Below are 21397 nucleotides of genomic sequence, written 5' to 3' on the forward strand. Positions count from 1 at the left end.
GTAAATGATGTCTGTCACAAGCAACCTAATGACTTCTTCTCTCACAACCTCCAACATATGGGGATTTAATTGCATCTCACATGAGGCTTTAGTCCCCTCCTCCAAATGAATATGATGCTTGCATATGGAGGGGCTAATCCCTTTTAAGCCATCAAGAGTCCACCTCAATGCCTCTCTGTGTACTTGTAAAACTTCAGTCAATTGTTCCTCCTGCTCAGTACTCAAATCAGAGGCAATAATGACTGGCAATGAGTTCATGGGCCCCAAGAATGCATACTTCAACATGGGAGGAAGTGGCTTAAGATCTAGCTTGGAAGTTTCAAGAGGTTTGTCCAAGTCAATATGAAGATCCTGTGGATGATCAGTTGTGACAACCTCATAAGCTTCCTCCAACAGAGGTACAGAACTGAGTAAAGAGTCAACCTCTCGGAAATATGTTTCCACATCAAAATAGTCCATGTCTAAAGATATTATGCAAGACTTAAAAGATTGAAGAGTGGATTCGTCATCGAGCATAAAAGTCTCTATCTTAAATGCAAGACTCAGATCATCAGACTCAAGTGGGTGGTGCCCGGCATTAAACACATTCAACGAGACCTTAAAATTTCCAAAAGACAACTCCAACTCACCACTTTTACAATGAATGATAGCATTAGATGTGGCTAAGAAGGGACGTCCTAGGATGACAGGAATTTGGTTGGTCACATTGATTACTGGTTCTGTATCAAGAACAATGAAATCAACCAGGAATAGAAATTTGTCCGCTTTTATCAAAACATCTTCAACTATTCCTCGTGGTATCTTGACAGAATGGTCAGCTAGTTGAAGTGTGATGGGGGTAGGCTTCAATTCCCCCAAACCTAATTGTTGGTATACAAAGAAAGGAAGCAAATTCACACTTTCCCGTAAACCAAGAAGAGCTCTCTGGATGGTATGTTCACCAGTGACACATGAAATTGTGGGGCATCCAGGATCTTTAACTTTAGGAGGAGTATTGAGCTTACATTCTCATTAAGAAAGACTTTTGTGAACATGTTGTTTTCTCTTCTGTGTACAAAGGTCTTTCAAAAATCGGGCATAGGCAAGGACTTGCCTAATAGCATCAAGAAGTGGAATGTTAATGTGAACCGTAATAAACAGTTCCAAAGTTTCATGCATGCTATCTCCTTTCCTAGGTGGGCCCGATAACCTCTACGGATAAGGAGCTGGTGGGACTTGATTAGGGATCTGCCTCGCTGTTGGTGGAGGACTTGGAGGTTCCTCACTCAATGATATGTCCCCATTGTCATCCTTTGACTCCTTAGACTTAGTGGTCCCTACCCCATTGTTCAACTCACGACCACTCCTAAGGGTGGTTATGGCTTTGGCTTGCTCATAGTGGGTGATGTGAAATTTAATTACATCGGCTTTTACACCTCGCAAGTGTACGAATCATTCATGTAAAGCGAGGGTCATATCCACAGGGAGGACTGAATTTTGTGTATTCTTCGATCAACTAGCCTAATCAAATATGATGAATTAATCTGAACTAAACACTAATTATATTCTAAATTATCAAGCAATAATCTAATTAACTATTTGCACAACAAGAAACGTCAACTCTGGATTTTATCGTGATTCGTGCTTCTCTCGAGCACCACGTAACCACAAATCCGGATTCTCAATCCTTGCGTATAGCCCCTCTCGGGCCCCTAGAGTTAATGACAAAGAACATATTACAATAGAATGCAAAGAATCAATTTCCTATTGTGATGATGCTAAAATTATCAACTCTAGATTTTACCGTGATTCGTGCCTCTCTCGAGCGCCACGTAATCACGAATCCGATTTCTCAATCCTTACGTCTAGCCCCTCTCGGGCGCATAGAGTGAAAGACAGAAATCGGATTAAAATACCAAAATCCAACCTAAATTTCAATCTTACCCTAACTAGCTAAGTTAATCAAATATCTGGAAAATAAATATTCGATAAACATTAATTCTCAAATCAAATTTAATAAACATTCAAAACCTAAGTTCAAACTATAGAAAAATTTAAATTACAAAATGACAGATTACTCCCCTTCTCCTTCCTCTCGCTCGGGCAGCAAAGGCTCGTTCTCATGGGTGCTGCAATTTCTAGAAATTGATGGCTTCGGGTTGCAAGAGCGAGTGGTCGGAGGTAGAGACGACACCGGTGAAGAAGGATAGAAACCCACATATGGAGGTGGTGCGGCAGACGATGGAATGGAGCCGAAGTCCTCTGACTGGCTCTCTCGAGTCTCGGTCGGAGTCGGAATGGCTCCAAAAATGGTCAAAAATGGGTAATCGACGCCGAAGGATGGTCGGAATGTGGGATCGGCGCCGAAGGAGCCCTCTCGGGTCACCTCTCAGCCTGGCGAGCAGAATCTGGCACTGTCAAACTCGGCGCGACAGAGACACTCTCAAGCTCTCCTCGGGTCTGTTCTCGATTGCCGGACGGTGGTGGACAACGGTGGCATGGCGAATGACGGCTGGAAATCCTCTCGGGTCTCCCTGCTTTCGGTCGACGGCCTCCCCTGTTTTGATCAACGGTCTCCCCTGTTTCGGTCGACGGTCTCCGGCTTTTCAATACGATTTGCCCTAAAAAATCACCTCTCTTTCACTAATGGCATTTTGGTAAATATCTCCTTCTCCACCAAAATTTTCCTGAAATTCCATAATTGAATCCATAAAAATCATTTCAGGAAGAAACAAACTGTAAAAATAGTGAAATAAATTCAGGAGAGAAAAATATGCAATATAGACAGTGATTAATGCCAAATTCAATAAATGCACATTTCATTTGAAAACCGATAAATAACCACTTATAACACAATTATAAGGGAAATTCTATTATAATTAACCTAGTTCTCATGTCAGAATCTGGCATCTATCATACCCCCAATCCTAAATCTTTGCTAGTCCCTAGCAAAACAACAATAGAACCAAAATTAAGCCTAGGAAAACAAAATGTCACTTTCGTAGAGAACACGATTGCATTTAGCGCATGCAACAATCCATTAAACCCCTACTTTACAGTAGTGGACGAGTTGTGTCTCGTGAGGGTTTGCATGGAATTTACCCACAAAATTCATCTAAATCAATAATATAAAAAGAAAAGTGAATAAAATTTACTCCTCATTAGCATATGACTAACACTTAATATCGTAAAATATCTGAAAATCATTTGAAACCCTGCTCAATTTGAAAACCTGTGTAAAATATAGCACATTATCAATCCAAATACACTCATTTTTACTGCACCTAAACCAATGTGACCCATATGCAATTATTTCAACAGAACAAAGAGGCAACAAATAACAATAAAATGCTGGTCAAATCACAATTAAGAGAAAATAGTAGAGTAAGTCTGTTGTCTGACAATCTCACAAAAGAAGTATACCAATTTCAATCTTGACCTTCATCATCAAAGTTAAGGAAACTCATTGCTTCCAGATTTAAACCCATTTTACGCTATTACCAGCGCATTTTTGCTATTACCAGCGTAATTTTTGTTTCACTGAATACTTTTGGTATTACAACCATTCCGTATTCGTCTTCACTACACATGCACTTATTTTTAAGTAATCGACTGTTCCGGTGCATGTCCCTGGGTTTACCCAGGCTGTTTCTGAAGTTATTTGTCTTTTGCAAGCAAGAGCATTTCCATTTGCATTCATACATTACAACAAGGAATTTCACTGAGAGATAAAAAGAAATGAGTTCAAATAGGCATACAAGACTATTCAGACTAACATAGATCAACACTAGATTTAAATTTTCTCTTTTGAAACTAAGTTCCAAGTCTAATGCAATAGTAAGTTATCACACTGAATTCTCAAGGATCACAACAAATGATATCAGATTTCTAATAGGCATATTCTACACAGTTTTACGAAAAATTTTGAAACACATTTGAGCAACTTATTTTAACTCTACTAAAGTTAACCACATAGTAAGAGGAGTAATTTGAAAACCACGAACAAAAATCAAAAGAAAATCATTGCTGAGACATAAAAGAGCCGTTCCCCCCCCCCCCCCACCAAACCTAAACCTGAAATTGTCCTCAATGGGGAAAAGTTAAAACACCATAACGACTACAAAAGAAATAACATCTAGAACCAAACACAGAAAAGTCATCTATAAAGAACTCTAAAAAGTCACCAATCATGTCATAAAAGATACTCATCATGCACCGTTGGAAAGTGGCGGGCGCATTGCATAAACCAAAAGGCATGCATCTGTAAGCATAGGTGACAAATGGACACGTGAATGTGGTCTTTTCCTGGTCTTCTGGATCAATAGGAATTTGATTGTAACCGGAGTATCCATCTAAGAAGCAATAAAAATTGTGGCCGGCCAATCGCTCTAGCACCTGATCAATGAAAGGTAGTGGGAAGTGATCCTTCCTAGTGGCGGAATTAAGTTTTCTATAGTCAATGAAGACACGCCACTTAGTGGTAGTTCTTGTGGAATCAATTCACCACTCTCATTTTTCATTATCATTATCCCTCCTTTCTTAGGGACAACTTGAATTGGACTCACCCAGGTGCTATCAGAAATAGGGTAAATGATGCATGTCACAAGCAACCTGATCACTTCTTCTCTCACAACCTCCAGCATATGGGGATTTAATTGCATCTCAAGTGAGGCTGTAGTCCCGTCCTCCAAATGAATACGATGCTTGCATATGGAGGGGCTAATCCCTTTTAAGCCATCAAGAGTCCACCCCAATGCCTCTCTATGTACTTGTAAAACTTCAGTCAATTGTTCCTCCTACTCCGTACTCAAATCAAAGGCAATAATGACTGGCAATGAGTTCATGGGCCCCAAGAATGCATACTTCAACGTGGGAGGAAGTGGCTTCAGATCTGGCTTGGAAGTTTCAAGAGGTTTGTCCAAGTCAAGATGAAGATCCTATGGATGATCGGTTGTGACAACCTCATAAGTTTCCTCCAACAGAGGTACAGAACTGAGTAAAGAGTCAACCTCTCGGAAATATGTTTCCTCATCAAAATAATCCATGTCTAAAGATGTTATGCAAGACTCAAAAGATTCAAGAGTAGATTCGTCATCATGCATAACAGTCTCTATCTTAAATGCAGGAGTCAGATCATTAGACTCAAGTGGGTGGTACCCGGCATTAAACACATTCAACGAGACCTTAAAATTTCCAAAAGACAACTCCAACTCACCACTTTTAAAATGACTAACAGCATTAGATGTGACTAAGAAGGGACGTCCTAGGATGACAGGAATTTGGTTGGTCACATTGACTACTGGCTTTGTATCAAGAACAATGAAATCAACCAGGAACACAAATTTGACCACTTTTATCAAAACATCTTCAACTATTCCTGGTGGTATCTTGACAGAACGGTCAGCTAGTTGAAGTGTGATGGGGGTAGGCTTCAATTACCCCAAACCTAATTGTTGGCACACAAAGAAATGAAGCAAATTCACACTTGCCCCTAAGTCTAGAAGAGCTCTCTGGATGGTATGTTCACAATTGACATGAAATTGTGGGGCATCCAAGATCTTTAACTTTAGGAGGAGTGTTGTGCTTCAGAATTGAGCTTACATTCTCAGTAAGAAAGACTTTTTTGTTAAGATGTTGTTTTCTCTTCTATGTACAAAAGATCTTTCAAAACTCGAGCATAAGCAGGGACTTGTCTAATGGCATCAAGAAGTTGGAATGTTAATGTGAACCTTACTAAACAGTCCCAACATTTCATGCATGCTATCTCCTTTCCTAGGTGGGCCCGATAACCTCTGCAGATAAGGAGCTGGTGGGACTTGGTTAGGGATCTGCCTCGCTGTTGGTGGAGAACTTGGAGGTTCTTTACTCAATGATGTGTCCCCATTGTCATCCTTTGAATCCTTAGACTTAGTGATCCCTACCCCATTGTTCAACTCACGACCACTCCTAAGGGTGGTTTTGGCCGCTTGCTCGTGGTGGGGATTGGAATTCGACCCACTCTCATATGTGCTTTTTGGGTTAGGAATGGTGTTACTCGGGAGTCTATTTTGTGCTTGTTCACTCATGTAGCTGGCCAACTGACTCACCTGCATTTCAAGTTTAGCAATGGAGGACTGTGTATTCTGCATGAATAATTGAAGTGTATCCTCAAGTGAAGGTTTTTGTGGAATCAATGGTTGTTGAGTGAAGTGTGGGCGCATAGCTTGGGGTTGAGTAAACCCTAGAGGACCCCCAACCTGTGGGCCCTTGGACCATGAGAAATTTGGGTGCCTAGCCCAACCCAGATTATATGTTTCTGAAAAAGGATCGTTTCGGTTTGGTCTATGAAAATTCTGGACTGCATTCAAGTCCTCAATGAGCTCCGGGTAGGATGAACTAGATGGACACATTTGTGTGGGATGAGATGAACTAGAGCATATGGCACAGACAGTAGATGGGTTAGGAGCAGGTGAACTCTTAGACACCATCAGGGCATCAATTTTTCTAGTCAACCCCTCAATCTTGGCCATGAGCATGGGTGTTTCACTAACCTCGTAGAGACCCCCTTTTTTGGCTTCATGGGATCTCCTATCAACATTAAATGACGAACCCCATTGCTCAGATTGATCACTCAACATTTCAAAGAAGTCCCACGCCTCACCGGCACTCTTACCCATCAAACTCCCACCACTCGTTGCATCGACCATGGATCTAACCTGGGGTGGAAGACGTTGCTAAAATTATTGCACTAAATGCCATTTCTCAAACCCATGATGCGGACACCTACGGATCAAATCCTTCCATTTCTCCCAAGCCTCATAAAAGTGTTCACCCTCCTGCTGCATAAAGTTGGAGATTTCTCTCCTGAGGGCTGTAGTTCTCTGAATGGGAAAGTACTTGGTTAAAAAATTTGTGACTAATGTGTCCCATGAAGTAATGCTGCCCACCTCCAAAGAATTAAGCCAAGACTTGGCCTTAAATGGAAAAATTCTTAACCGGATAGAGTCATCTGAGAAATTCTGGAATTTCAAAGTTGCACAAATATCTAAAAATTCCTTGATGTGGTAATAAGGGTCCTCCTTCTCCAACCCATAGAATGTAGGGAGGAGTTGGATCACACCCGGTTTCAACTCATAACTGGCGGCAGTAGGGGTGGCAATATAATGCAAGAAGGTGATGTGAAGTGGGATGGGATAGAATAATCCCACAGGGCTCTACAGTCACCGGCTGCAGGTAAATGTAATGGTTCACCCTGATTGGCCATGGTAGCTCCTAACTTGACTTATGGTATTTTCCTACAAATATGTTCTACTTCTTCAACAAAGGGAGCTAATGTTTCACCTAGGGAGCGGCGGTCATGCACAAAAACACAAAAAGAAACAAAACTAACTATCAAAATTATTCTAACAAACTAACTACTGAAAATACAAACTAACTAGAAGAAATAACAATAACTCCATACAAAATCATCAAGACAAAATTATTAAAGCAAAACCTAAGACCATGGAGAACAAAGAAATACACTTAATATGTGCCTCCCCGGCAATGACGCCAAAAACTTGATGTGAAATTTAATTACATCGGCTTTTATACCTCGCAAGTGTATGAATCGTTCATGTAATCTAGCGGGAAGCGAGGGTCATATCCACAGGGAGGACTGAATTTTGTGTATTCTTCAGTCAACTAGCCTAATAAAAAATGATGAATTAATATGAACTATACACTAATTATATTCTAAATTATCAAGCAATAATCTAATTAACTATTTACACAACAGGAAACGTCAACTCTGGATTTTATCGTGATTTGTGCCTCTCTCGAGCGCCATGTAACCACGAATCCGGATTCTCAATCCTTGCGTCTAGCCCCTCTCGGCCACCTAGAGTTAATGACAGAGATCGGATTACAATAGAATGCAAAGAATTAATTTCATATTGTGATGATGCTAAAATTATCAACTCTGGATTTTATCGTGATTTGTGCCTCTCTCGAGCGCCACGTAATCACGAATCCAATTTCTCAATCCTTGCGTCTTGCCCCTCTCGGGCGCATAGAGTGAAAGACAGAAATCGGATTAAAATACCAAAATCCAACCTAAATTACAATTTTACCCTAACTAGCTAATTTAATCAAATATCCGAAAAACAAATATTCAATAAACATTAATTCTCAAATCAAATTTAATAAACATTCAAAACCTAAGCTCAAACTATAGAAAAATTTAAATTACAAAATGACAGATTACTCCCCTTCTCCTTCCTCTCGCTCGGGCAGCAAAGGCTCGTTCTCACGGCTGAAATTTTTAGAAATTCATGGCTTCGGGATGCAAGCGCGAGTGGCCGGAGGTAGAGACGACGCCGGTGAAGAAGGATAGAAACCCACAGATGAAGGTGGTCCAGCGGACGACGGAATGGAGCCAAAGTCCTCTGACCGGCTCTCTCGAGTCTCGGTCAGAGTCCGAATGGCTCCAGAAATGGTCGAAAATGGGTAATCGATGCCGGAGGATGGTCGGAATGTGGAATCGACGCAGGAGGAGCCCTCTCGGGTCACCTCTCGTCCTGGCGAGCATAAACTAGCACTGTCAAACTTGCCACGACAGAGACTCTCTCGAGCTCTCCTCGGGTCTGTTCTCGGTTGCCGAACGGCGGTGGACGACAGTGTCGCGGTGAACGACGGCTGGAAATCCTCTTGGGTCTCCTTGTTTTCGGTCGATGGCCTCCCCTGTTTCAGTCGATGGTCTCCGGCTTTTCAATACGATTTGCCCTAAAAAATCACCTCCCTTTGACTAATGGCATTTTGGTAAATATCTCCTTCTCCACCAAAATTTTCCTGAAATTCCATAATTGAATCTATAAAAATCATTTCAGGAAGAAATAAACCCTAAAAGCAGTGAAATATAATTCAGGAGAGAAAAATATGCAATATAGACAGTGATTAATGCCAAATTCAATAAATGCACGTTTCATTTGAAAACCGATAAATAAGCACCTATAACACAATTATAAGGGTTATTCTATTATAATTAACCTAGTTCTCATGTCAGAATCTGGCCTCTATCAGTGGGGATTGGAATTCGACCCACTCTCATATGTGCTTTTGGGTTAGGAATGGTTTGACTCGGGAGTCTATTTTGTGTCTGTTCATTCATGTGGCTGGCCAACTGACTCACTTGCATTTCAAGTTTAGCAATGGAGGACTGTGTATTCTGCATGAATAATTAAAGTGTATCCTCAAGTGAAGGTTTTTGTGGAATCAATGGTTCTTGCATGAAGTGTGGGCGCGGAGCTTGGGGTTGAGTAAACCCTAGAGGACCCCCAACCTGTGGGCCCTTGAACCAAGAGAAATTTGAGTGCCTAGCCCAACCCGGATTATATGTTTCCAAAAAAGGATCATTTCGCTTTGGTCTATGAAAATTCTGAACTGCATTCAAGTCCTCAATGAGCTCCGGGTAGGATGAACTAGATGGACACATTTGTGTGGGATGAGATGAACTAGAGCATATGGCACAGACAGTAGATGGGTTAGAAGGAGGTGAACTCTTAGAGACCATAAGGGCACCAATTTTTCTAGTCAACCCCTCAATCTTGGCCATGAGCATGGGTGTTTCACTAACCTCGTAGAGACCCCCTATTTTGGCTTCATGGGATCTCCTGTCAACATTAAATGATGAACCCCATTGCTGAGATTGATCACTCAACGTTTCAAAGAAGTCCCACGCCTCACTAGCACTCTTACCCATCAAACTCCCACCACTCGTTGCATCTACCATGGATCTAACCTGGTGTATAAGACCTTGATAAAAGTATTGAACTAAATGCCATTTCTCAAACCCATGATGCGGACACCTACGGATCAAATCCTTCCATTTCTCCCAAGCCTCATAAAAGTATTCACCCTCCTACTGCATAAAGTTGGAGATTTCTCTCCTGAGGGTTGTAGTTCTCTGAATGGGAAAGTACTTGGATAAAAATTTTGTGACTAATGTGTCCCATGAAGTAATGCTGCCCACCTCCAAAGAATTAAGCCAAGACTTGGCCTTATCTTTAAGTGAAAATGGAAAAAGTCTTAACCAGAAAGAGTCATCTGAGAAATTCTCGAATTTGAAAGTTGCACAAATATCTAAGAATTTCTTGATGTGGTAATAAGAGTCCTCCTTCTACAACCCATAGAATGTAGGGACTATTGGATCACACCCGGTTTCAAATCATAACTGGCGGCAGTAGTGGATGGCAATATAATGCAAGAAGGTGATATGAAGTGAGATGGGATAGAATAATCCCTCAGGGCTCTACAGTCACCGGCTGCAGGTAACTGTAATGGTTCACCCTGATTGGCCATGGTAACTCCTAACTTGACTTCTGGTGTTTTCCTAAAAATATGTTCTACCTCTTCAAAAAAGGGAGGGGCGACCATGCATAAAAACTCAAAAAGAAACAAAACTAACTATCAAAATTATGCTAACAAACTAACTACTGAAAATACGAACTAACTAGAAGAAATAACAATAACTCCATACAAAATCATCAAGATAAAATTATTAAAGCAAAAAAAAAAAATCTAACCTAAGACCATGGAGAACAAAGAAATACACTTAATATGTGCCTCCTCGGCAGCGGCAGCAAAAACTTGATGTGAAATTTTGTTTACATCGGCTTGTATATCTCACAAGCGTACAAATCGTTCATGTAATCATGCAGGAAGCGAGGGTCATATCCACAGGGAGGACTGAATTTTATTTATTCTTCAGTCAACTAGTCTAACCAAATATGATGAATTAATCTGAACTAAACACTAATTATATCCTAAATTATCAAGCAATAATCTAAGTAACTACTTGCACAACAGGAAATGTCAACTCTGGATTTTACCATGATTCGTGCCTCTCTCGAGCACCATGTAACCACGAATCCGGATTCTCAATCCTTGCGTCTAGCCCCTCTTGGGCACCTAGAGTTAATGATAGAGATCAGATTACAATAGAATGCAGAGAATCAATTTCCTATTGTGATGATGCTGAAATTATCAATTTTGGATTTTATCGTGATTCGTGCCTCTCGAACGCCATGTAATCATGAATCCGATTTCTCAATCATTGCGTCTAGCCCCTCTTGGGCGCATAGAGTGAAAGACAGAAATCGGATTAAAATACCAAAATTACAATCCTACCCCAACTAGCTAATTTAATCAAATATCCAGAAAATAAATATTCGATAAACATTAATTCTCAAATCAAATTTAATAAACATTCAAAACCTAAGTTCAAACTATAGGAAAATTAAGTTACAAAATGATGGATTACTCCCCTTCTCCTTCCTCTCGCTCGGGCATCACAGCTCGTTCTCACGGGTGCTGCAATTTCCAGAAATTGATGGCTTCGGGTTGCAAGAGCGAGTGGCCGGAGATAGAGACGACGCCGGCGAAGAAGGATAGAAACCCACGGATGGAGGTGGTAGACGGACGATGGAATGGAGCCGAAGTTCTTTGACCGGCTCTCTCGAGTCTCGGTCGGAGTCGGAATAGCTTCCGAAATGGTCGAAAATGTGTAATCGACGTCGGAGGATGGTCGGAATGCGGAATCGTCGCCAGAGGAGCCCTCTCGGGTCACCTCTCAGCCTGGCGAGCAGAAACTGGTAGTGTCGAACTCACCGCGACAGAGACTCTCTTGAGCTCTCCTCGGGTCTATCCTCGGTTGCCGGACGACTGTGGACGATGGTGGCGCGGTGAACAACGGCTAGAAATCCTCTCAGGTCTCCCTTCTTTTGGTCGGCGGCCTCCCCTGTTTCGGTCGACGGTCTCCCCTATTTTTCCCCCTCGAGCCCCCCTTTCTTTCAAAACGTTGTTACCCAAAAAATCTCCCTCTTTCACTAATGGCATTTTGGTAAATATCTCCTTCTCCACCAAAATTCTCCTGAAATTTCATAATTGAATCCATAAAAATCATTTCAGGAAGAAATAAACCCTAAAATCAATGAAATATAATTCAGGAGACAAAAATATGCAATATAGATAGTGATTAATGCCAAATTCAATAAATGCACGTTTCATTTGAAAACCGATAAATACCCACCTATAACACAATTATAAGGGCTATTCTATTATAATTAACCTAGTTCTCATGTCAAAATCTGGCATCTATCAGTAACCCATTAATGAGAACGCATATTGTATGTATAGCATGAGGCCAGTAGAAATAGGGTACCTTCAGGGAGTAGAGAAGACCCCGAGCAACTTCAAGAAGATGACGATTTTTCCTTTCAACAACACCATTTTATTGAGTATAGGCACATGATGTTTGATGGATAAGCCCATTACTCTCACAAAATTTGAAGTCATGAGACATGTATTCCTTAGAATTATCAGATCTAAGGGTTTGAATTTTCTTCCCAAATTGTGTCAAGACCATAGCATAAAAAATTTTAAACAAAGGAATAATTTTGGAACGCTCTTTAAATAGATATAACCAAGTCACTCGAGTAAAATAATCAACAAAAATGACAAAATATTTAACTTGGGAAATATTTGAGACACATAAAGGGCCACATACATCAGAATGTATTAGCTCAAACAGAGTAGTACTTATAGTTGTAAGATGAGGAGAATATGTACTCCTGACATGTTTACTTAATTGACATACCTCACAACTGAAATTAGAAAGTCCTTTTAAAGATGGAACCAAAGAACAAAGTGAAGGGGTAGACGAATGACCAAGTCGGTTGTGCCAAAGTTGGCCTCAAATGTAGTGGATGATAATGCAGCTAATGCTGGAAGAGTGAAGTAGTACAAACCCCCCTTTTCATGGCCGCCACCAATCACCTGCTTCGTAGTGAGATCCTGAAAGACACAAGAAGACAGTGAGAAGGTGATAGAGCAATTTAATTGTTTGGTCAATTGACTAACCGAGAGAAAATTTAAAGGAAATTGAGGAACAAACAAAACATCTTGAAGGGGAATAGATGAAGTAAGAGAGGAGGAACCTTTGCCAAGGACCTTGGTTTGGGTACCATCAGCAATAGTAACGAATTTATGAGGATAACAAGGAGATAAGGACTACAACAAGTGTTTGTTACCTGATAGATGTTCGAAGGCCCCGCAGTCGATGATCCAAGAGGAAGAGGAAGAAGAGGAAGAAAGCATACCTGAGGCAATAGTAGTGGCAGCAGTAGATGATGAGGGAATAGATGATTCCATGAAGGACTTCATTTTCTGAAATGCAGCATAGTCCTCAGCCGTAAGAGTCACATTTCTGGATGATGATTCAGCCTTATCGTCATTTTTCTCAACGTTAACTGAGACTGGGTTAGCTGTGGCCCAATCAGGCTTGCCATGAAGTTTCCAGCATGATGCCACAAGGTGGTTCTGATGGCCACAATAAGTGCAAAGTTGGGGCTCAGTACGGAAAGAATTTTGACCCGTTCTACCACCTCTATTTTCAGCCCCTCTCATATTTCTGCCCTGTCCTCGGGATGAGGAAGATGTTCCCCGATTGCCAAAGAACATCACCGATGGAGCATCAATAGGAGGAGGGGATGGATCTGGTATCCGAAGTATTGTAGCATATCATCGAAGGATGGAAGAGCAAAAGAACTCAGAAGCTGAGTTTTGGCCACCTCAAGGTATGGTTTAATCTTCAATAAGCAAATGGCTACTGCCAAAGCTTCTCTTTGTCATTCTTGATCGGCAATATCAGTGGAATATGGCTGAGCTAGTTTCCATTCTTGAAGAAGACCTCAAAAATGTGCCAAAAATTCGTGGATATTATCTCCATGTTTCGTATGCAACATGTTTTGAAAGACATCATATATTTTTTGTAATGAAGCAATGCTTGAGTAAAGCTTAGCACAAGTGTCCCATATGTTCTTGGTGGTTTCCAAGTGGATCACATTGTTGGCCACCTGCTCTTCCATGCTATTAATGAGCCAACTTATCACCATGTTATCATCCTTAACCCACTTGTGGTATAAATAAAAAAATTTATAGGAGTGTGAAAGGATTCCTAATTTATTTATTACCTAGTAGACCAAATATTTTGGTCTCAGTATGCCTATGTACTATATTTCAATCCGACCCCAAAGAATCTCACTTAGTGGTTTTGAAAAAAAAAAAACTCGATATCTACTTGGAACACCGAACTTAGGACCTAGGTACTCAAAATTCCCCTACCATACATATAGTAGGTTACTTCGATGTCAATTTTTCTGGAAGCAGAATTGATAGAAAGAGTATGAGTGATAGTTTTCAATTAATTGGAAACATTTTTGTCTCTTGATTTACCAAGAAACAACACTCAGTTACCTTATCTACCATCGAGGCAGCATACATAGCATGTGGAAGTTGTTGTGAACAACTTCTATGGATCAAACAACAATAAGAGGATTATGGCTTAGAGAAAAATGAAATTCCAACCCATTATGACAAACATGAGTCCCATAAGTCTAAGTAAGAATCCAATTCACCTATTTCGATCCAAACACATTAAAATTAGCATCAATTCATATGCGAGTTGGTTCAAACCAAAGTGATTAAAATTGAATTTGTTTCCACTGAAAATAAATTATCATATATTTTCACAAAGCCATTAGGATTCGATCAGTTTTCAAAGCTTTGAAGAGAACTAGGCATGTGTAACCTATCTTAGTCTATTTTTAGCTGATAAATTTGAGCTTATATGAAATATCCCATAAAATTTATGCTATGTGAGTAATTAGAAAGCCAAAAGATCACTTTTGAATCACTTTTCAAAAGGCATTAATCAATCAATGAAATGGATTGGTCGATCAACTTAAGCGGTTGATTGATCAATCGAAGCAAATTGATCAGTCATTCAAGGTACAAAATGAGAAGGTGAAGAGTTTTAAGAAACCTTTCACTCCATTTTTCTCATTTCAAACTCTTCACTCAAGTATGACTTAATCATCACTACCCCTAAACCTCCTTTATCCATTGATTTTTGTCGACTTCCTTGGCTCCTAACCCTCAAATCCAAAAAAGGGCTTGTCTTTTGCCTCCTAAAAGCATTCCACTTCACCTTTGAACAAAAACCGAATTGTGGGAAAAAGTTTTGGCAATGAAAACAATTACATTCAAGGATAGTAACATTTGCGAGAAAATACCCAATTGGAGCGAGCATTTCCAGACTAAAATTCAGAGTAAGTATTTAAAAAATTTTGTGTCAAAGAGCATCATAGAGCCTAGTAGATGTAGATTTTTGCAAGAGAGAAATCAATGGCTTTGAGGATGCATTATGGTCCTACATGTGTCTGTTGGAGAGTAAGGAAGAAGTCTACCATCTACTAGTAAAGGTCTTTTACACAAATCTTGAGGTAGAAGAAGAATCACCAGGGAATTTGAATGTTACTTCGTATGTGAAGAAGATACCAATTTTACTACACTCCAGCACATTGAATAAAATCTTAGGCACCACATTCATGGGCATCAAGAGGTATAAAAGACAGTTGGCCACAAGACTTCTTGGAGGATGGGCCACAAAATATACATGATGCCATCCTCCAAGTATTTGGACAGACGGCAGGAAGCTCTATTTTAGTTTATTGAGGCTTGTGTCCTCAATCCAAGGGCACATTCTCAAGATTGACTATCATCAATATCTTTTGGATGTGGGTTATTGTTCAAGGCATCATTTTGGATTTCGGCTATTTTATGGCCCTTAGAATGATGGATATTGCATCAAGCACAACGGCAGACGGTCTACCTTTTGCTTAGAAAATCACCATTATTCTTCATTTATTCCAAGTAGACCTCACCGAGGATGGGAGCATTAATTTGACAAAGAAGATGTCCATTGGTGAGAGAAGGCCGGGATATTTAGATTTGCCAAGTAGAGAGGCCAGTGGGTGTAGAAGGAAACCACAGGCAAGGCACCTCATAAAGAAGTGGGCTCCTAAGATGAGCTAAGTCCGGAACGGTCACAACCCGATCAATTTTAATCTGTCAAGAGGAAGTGTACCGACAACGCTTCTTCATCATCTGGCCATTTTTAGTGGCTCGAAGAAGTCTGTTGTGGTCCCTAACCATGGATCGTGTGATTCGACGAAGGGAGAGGTCGTTTAGATGATCAGAGGCTAAACCAAGGTGTCCTGATCTACCTGAGCAACCTATGATGGTGAAATTGTGATGGGAAACGAAATGGATGGGAATGAAATGATCAGGCTCGTCAAGGGGAGACTTGTACCCTTGGGTTCGTCAAGGAGAACACCGATCCTAGGGTTCAATGAAGGAGAACGCTGATCCTGAATTAGGTTAAACTTGGCTTGCCTTTCCTTCACCCCCGTGAGCCCCTTAAAGGCTAATCACGCCAAGGCACCCGACTGAGAGTTTTAAAATAATGTCATCGTTGGCTTACATCTAACCACATAATTAAATAAAGTAAACTTATAAATCCTAATGTACTTGAATGTCCTACTGAGTTACCACTCACCCGCGTCACCTTTGCATGACTCATTCCGCTATCGAGTCAACAACATCACTCCCCTTCGAAAACGAGCTTGTCCCCAAGCTCGAACGTAGGGTATACATGTTGAAAGATGCCTTGATCCTCCCAAGTAGCATTTGTGACATCTATGTGTGTCCAATGAACTAGTACTTTCCTCCTATTCAGATTCTGGTGAGTATTCAAAATTTTTGTTGGCATGAGAGAAACTTTTCCGTCCTCAATCAGTGGTAAAGAGGGAGTAGAAGGTGGATTTGGTCCTTTGAATGGCTTGAGAAGAGAGACATGAAAAACATTGTGAAGCTTGGACTTTGGAGGAAGTTGCAGCTTATATGCTACCTGGCCCACGCTTTGGATAATGTTGAATGGCCCAAAATATTTCGGAGAAAGCTTGTGTCGACTGCCCTCCAATGAATTTTGACGGTAAGGCTATAGCCGAAGCGATACTATATCACCCGAATTGTACTAAACATCCTTGTGGCCCTGATCGTAATAGTCCTTCATGCGTGCTTGAGCTTTCCAAAGCAGTTGGAGAGCATATTGCAGCAATTGATCTTGATCCATAAGAGCTTGGTCAACAACCTCCACTCTGGTTGAACCATGAGCATAAGAAAGCAAACGAGGGGGATCCCGGCCATATAATATTTGGAATGGGGTCTCCTGTAAGGCCGTGTGGAAGAATGTGTTGTAGCAGTACTCCGCCCATGGAATGCAATCCACCCACCGTTGAGGGCGGTCTCCCACCAAACACCTTAAATACATCTCAATGATGCAGTTCACCACTTCGGTCTGGCCATCCGATTGAGGATAATAAGTGGAGGAATAATTGAGTTTGGTGCCACACAGCCTAAAAAGGTCTCTCCATAATTAACTTGTAAAGACTACATCCCGATCACTTACAATTGATTCCGGAATACCATGGAAGCGAACAATATTGGAGAAGAACACATGTGCTACGGTCGCCGTTGTATAAGGGTGCTCCAATGGAATGAAGTGGGCATATTTTGAAAATCTGTCCACGACCACAAAAAGAATAGATTTCCCCAAATCCTTAGGGAGGCCCTCAATAAAATCTATAGAGATATCCGACCAAACCTGGGTGGGAAGATCAAGTGGTTGCAGCACTCCCACAGGGCTTAAATGATCTGCCTTGTTCCGCTGACACACTTGACAAGCAGCCACATATGTTGCAATTGAGGATTTCACCCCTTCCCAATAAAAATCCCCGCGAATCCGATGTAATGTTTCTGAGTGCCTTCATGAGAACTGTCATGATAAGAGAATAACACCACTGGCACCAAAGGAGAAGAGTGAGATAAATAAATCCGCTAGTTATACAAATAAGGTTGTCATGGAAGGACCATTTTTTAGGTAGTGTCCCTATGGCAATTTGGTGAGACAACTCCTGCAATTCTAGTGTGTGTCAGTTTTCCTTCTTTATGGACTCCAAAATTAGGGGTTTTGAATGACTAATTGCACACAGTTGCGCTAGGTCTTCAGACCTGCGTGAGAGTGCATCAGCAGCTTTGTTCAATGTACGTGCCTTATGTTCCACTGTAAAATCAAACCCCATTAATTTGCTAATCCAATGTCGTTGGGGGGAAGTTGATATACGCTATTCCAACAAAAAAAATTAAACTGTAGTGGTCAGTGCGGATGATAAAATATTTGCCCCACAAGTAAGGTCCCCAATGGCTGATCGCCTTCACTAAGCCAATGAGTTCTCGTTCGTAGGCTGGTAATTTGTGATGGTGGAGTGCAAGTTGATGGCTGAAATAGGCAATAGGGTGTTGAGATTGTTAAAACACCACCCCAATACCTCCTCCCGATGCATCACATTCTACCACAAATACAGCCTCAAAATCTGGTAACTGTAATATCGGCGTAGAGGCCAATGCTTGCTTGAGTGTCTGGAATGCTTGGTTGGTGTCTTCATTCCACTGAAAGGCATTGCGTTGGAGAAGGTTGGATAAAGGAGCTGCTAGTGGCACATAATTAGGAATGAACTTTCTATAGTATCTCGCTAAGCCCAAAAATCCCCTTAATGCTGAAATGTTTCTCTATGGACGCCAATGTGTGATAGCTGCAATTTTTTTCGGGTCCACTGTGACCCAAAGGAGCACTTGGATCGTTGTAAGTAAAGATGATGTGCTCGAATAAGTTGGAAAACCAGACATAAGTCTTCTAAATGCTGATTCCATGACTTGCTGAAGATTAATATATCAACGAAGAATACTAAAACAAACTTTCTGAGTTAAGCACTAAATACTTCATTCATTAGGGCCTAGAAAGTTGAAGAAGCATTGGACAAACCGAAGGAGATCACGATGAACTCAAAGTGGCCATGGTGAGTACAGAATGTTGTCTTCTCAATATCCGGAGGAAACATTCTGACTTTATGATACCCCGAGCGCAAGTCCAACTTAGTGAAAAATGTAGCCCCATGTAATTCATCTAATAACTCATCCACTACTGGAATAGGGAACTTGTCTTTGATGGTATTGGCATTTAATTCTCGGTAATCCACGCAAAACCTCCAAGTATTGTCATGTTTCTTCACCAATAAGACTGGAGAGGAGAAAGGAAACTTACTCGGTCTGATGAGGCCTTGTTCGAGCATAACTTTGCATTGACCTTCAATTTCATCCTTTTGGAGGTGTGGGTACCTATATGGTCGCACAACTACCACTTCGGACCCGCCCTTCAAACAAATCTGATGGTCACAATGTCTCAATGGCGGTAGAGTCATGGGTGGGTTCCTGAAAGAGGTCAGTAAACTCCTCCAACAAGTTGTCTAAAGTAGTAGCCGTATGTTGCTGTTGTTGGAATCCATGTCAATGTGATGTAACCTCAACCTTGCGACCCTGTAAGGTAACCGTGTGACCTTCAAAGTCAAAGGTCATGGTCAATGCTGGGAAATCCCACAAGATTGGCCCCAATGTTTGAAGCCATTTGATGCCAAAAACCATATCAAATCCCACTAGTGGAATGATAAAAAATTCCGCAGAAAATTGGTTACCATCAACCGAAAACATAATTGCCTTGTTGTCCCCATAGCTGGAACATTTTCCCCATTTGCCACCAAAACTGAAGCTATTGGCCGAGGTTGAATATGAAGTTATAAATGTTTGGCGGCATTGAAACTCAAAAAATTATGAGTACTCCCTGAGTCCACAAGACTTAAGATTGGTTGATCGCTGACTAGGGCACCCACTTGCATTGTTTTGGTGGACTGGAGTCTTGTTATGACGTGTAGGGAAATGGCAGGGTCTTCAACCTCTGGGGCTTCTTCGTCCTCATCATCCACTTCCAACTAGAATAATTTTTTACATTGATAACCAAACATATATCACAATTATAACATAATCCTTTCGATCATCTATCTTCCATCTCTACCCGGTTCAATTTCTTGATGTATGCCTGTTAGTTACTGCCCCCCGTTTGTTTCGTCCTCGCATAGGTGGGACTTTGTCTTTGGCCGTCCCCGTATAGGCGGGATTGTGCATTTGCATTTGTACACGGGTGTTCCCCGTGCGAGGGAGTATTGGAATGGCTTGTCTTTAATATGCATATTGCGCCTTTACTAACAGACCGGTCTTTTGGCGCAATGGTTAGTTACATGGTATCAGAGCAAGTTTGTTTGGCCCACCCACGTTCGAATCCCCGTGGGAACATTGCATTTGGTTTGGATTTGGTTTGGACTTTGCATTTGGCGGGGGGGGGGGGGGGGGGGGGGGGGGGGGGGGGGGTGTTTAGTTATTGTATTTGGTTTGTGGGGGTTGTCTTCACTATTAAGGAGCTCTCCTTTTAGAGCACTGGTTTCTTACAATGTCGGGTTAGAAGGAATGGGCTTAGGGGCTTGAGGAGCTCTGGTTTTGTGGGGTTGTCTTAACTATTGAGTTCTCCTTTTAGAGCACTAGTTTCTTACAATGTCGGGTTAGAAGGAATGGGCTTAGGGGCTTAGGGGCTTGAGGAGCACCGGTAGTCCGATTAGTTCTCCACGGTGGTGCTATGGTGGTCACTCCACCATTATCACGCACCCCCCCCCCCCCCCCCCTCTTCGCGCCCCGCCCATCTGCCAAGTTGGCCTTCAGTTTCGAATCTTTTGCTTGGCTTCTAAGGCTCGGGCCAAATTAATTGCTCTTGCTAGATTTGTAGGAGTAAGTAGTTCCACTTCTAGTCATAGGGCTTTTGTCAAGCCAGCTATAAACAGACCTACTTCTTGGTCCACCCTCACAACTTTACTGGCCCTAGCCAATTTTTCTTGGAATATATTTTTATATTTCTCGACACTACCGTTTGTCTCAGCAACACTAAATCTCCTAATGGGTTACTTTTAGCAGGTGGCCCAACCCGAATTGTACACAACTCTTTAAATTCATCCCAATCTAAACTCGGGTTTTCCAATTCCAAATGATGGCCCCATAACTATGCTTCATCGAGCATGTGAAAGGCGGCCAACCACACCTTGTCTATTTCAATCGTCCTTTGATGAGAAAAAAAAATTCACACCCATAAAGCCAAATCAGAGGGTCCTCAGACCTGTTAAACATAAGGAAGTCTAGTTTTGTGTATCTAGGAATTGTCCCTCTTCCTAGACTATAACCCCCTCCGTGTGATGGATGTTCTGCGCATCCAACATATTTCTCCCCCTGCCTGGTCGCAGGGCTTCTTTCCCCTTCCCGTGGGGTTCGGTTTCTTCCCCCCAATTAATTCATATAATCTATTAGACAAAGCTTCAACTTGTAAATTTACCTGGTGAGAGACTATGTTGTCCAACAATGCAGCCAGTTGACCCTCGCTTTCTTCTTGCCTTGCAGCCATTTGATTTTCACTCTCTTCTTGCCCTACGTGTATCATCTCTCCGAGCTTGGCTATCAATTCCTCTCCTGGAAGACTCCCCCATGCTGGCCTGCTCTGATACCAAATTGTTGTGGTCCCTGACCATGGATCGTGTGATTCGGCGAAGGGAGAGGTCGTTTAGATGATTAG

The 21397-nt window shown here is 41.5% G+C and overlaps 2 non-coding genes across 2 annotated transcripts; both read left to right on the top strand.

The window, feature by feature from the left end:
• The first annotated feature begins 6723 nt into the window (after positions 1 to 6723).
• Positions 6724 to 6830, top strand: LOC137964333 (small nucleolar RNA R71). The gene has a single exon (XR_011115530.1). It is a non-coding gene; the product is annotated as a small nucleolar RNA R71 (small nucleolar RNA).
• Positions 6831 to 9785: 2955 nt separating this feature from the next.
• Positions 9786 to 9892, top strand: LOC137964315 (small nucleolar RNA R71). Its single transcript, XR_011115512.1, has one exon. It is a non-coding gene; the product is annotated as a small nucleolar RNA R71 (small nucleolar RNA).
• The last annotated feature ends 11505 nt before the right edge of the window (positions 9893 to 21397 follow it).

The sequence above is a fragment of the Aristolochia californica genome, unplaced genomic scaffold (genome assembly GCF_029961685.1).
Source record: "Aristolochia californica isolate CCGP_79_NKW_82.1479 unplaced genomic scaffold, dmAriCali1.0.hap1 SCAF_4, whole genome shotgun sequence".
Classification (NCBI taxonomy): Eukaryota; Viridiplantae; Streptophyta; class Magnoliopsida; order Piperales; family Aristolochiaceae; genus Aristolochia; species Aristolochia californica.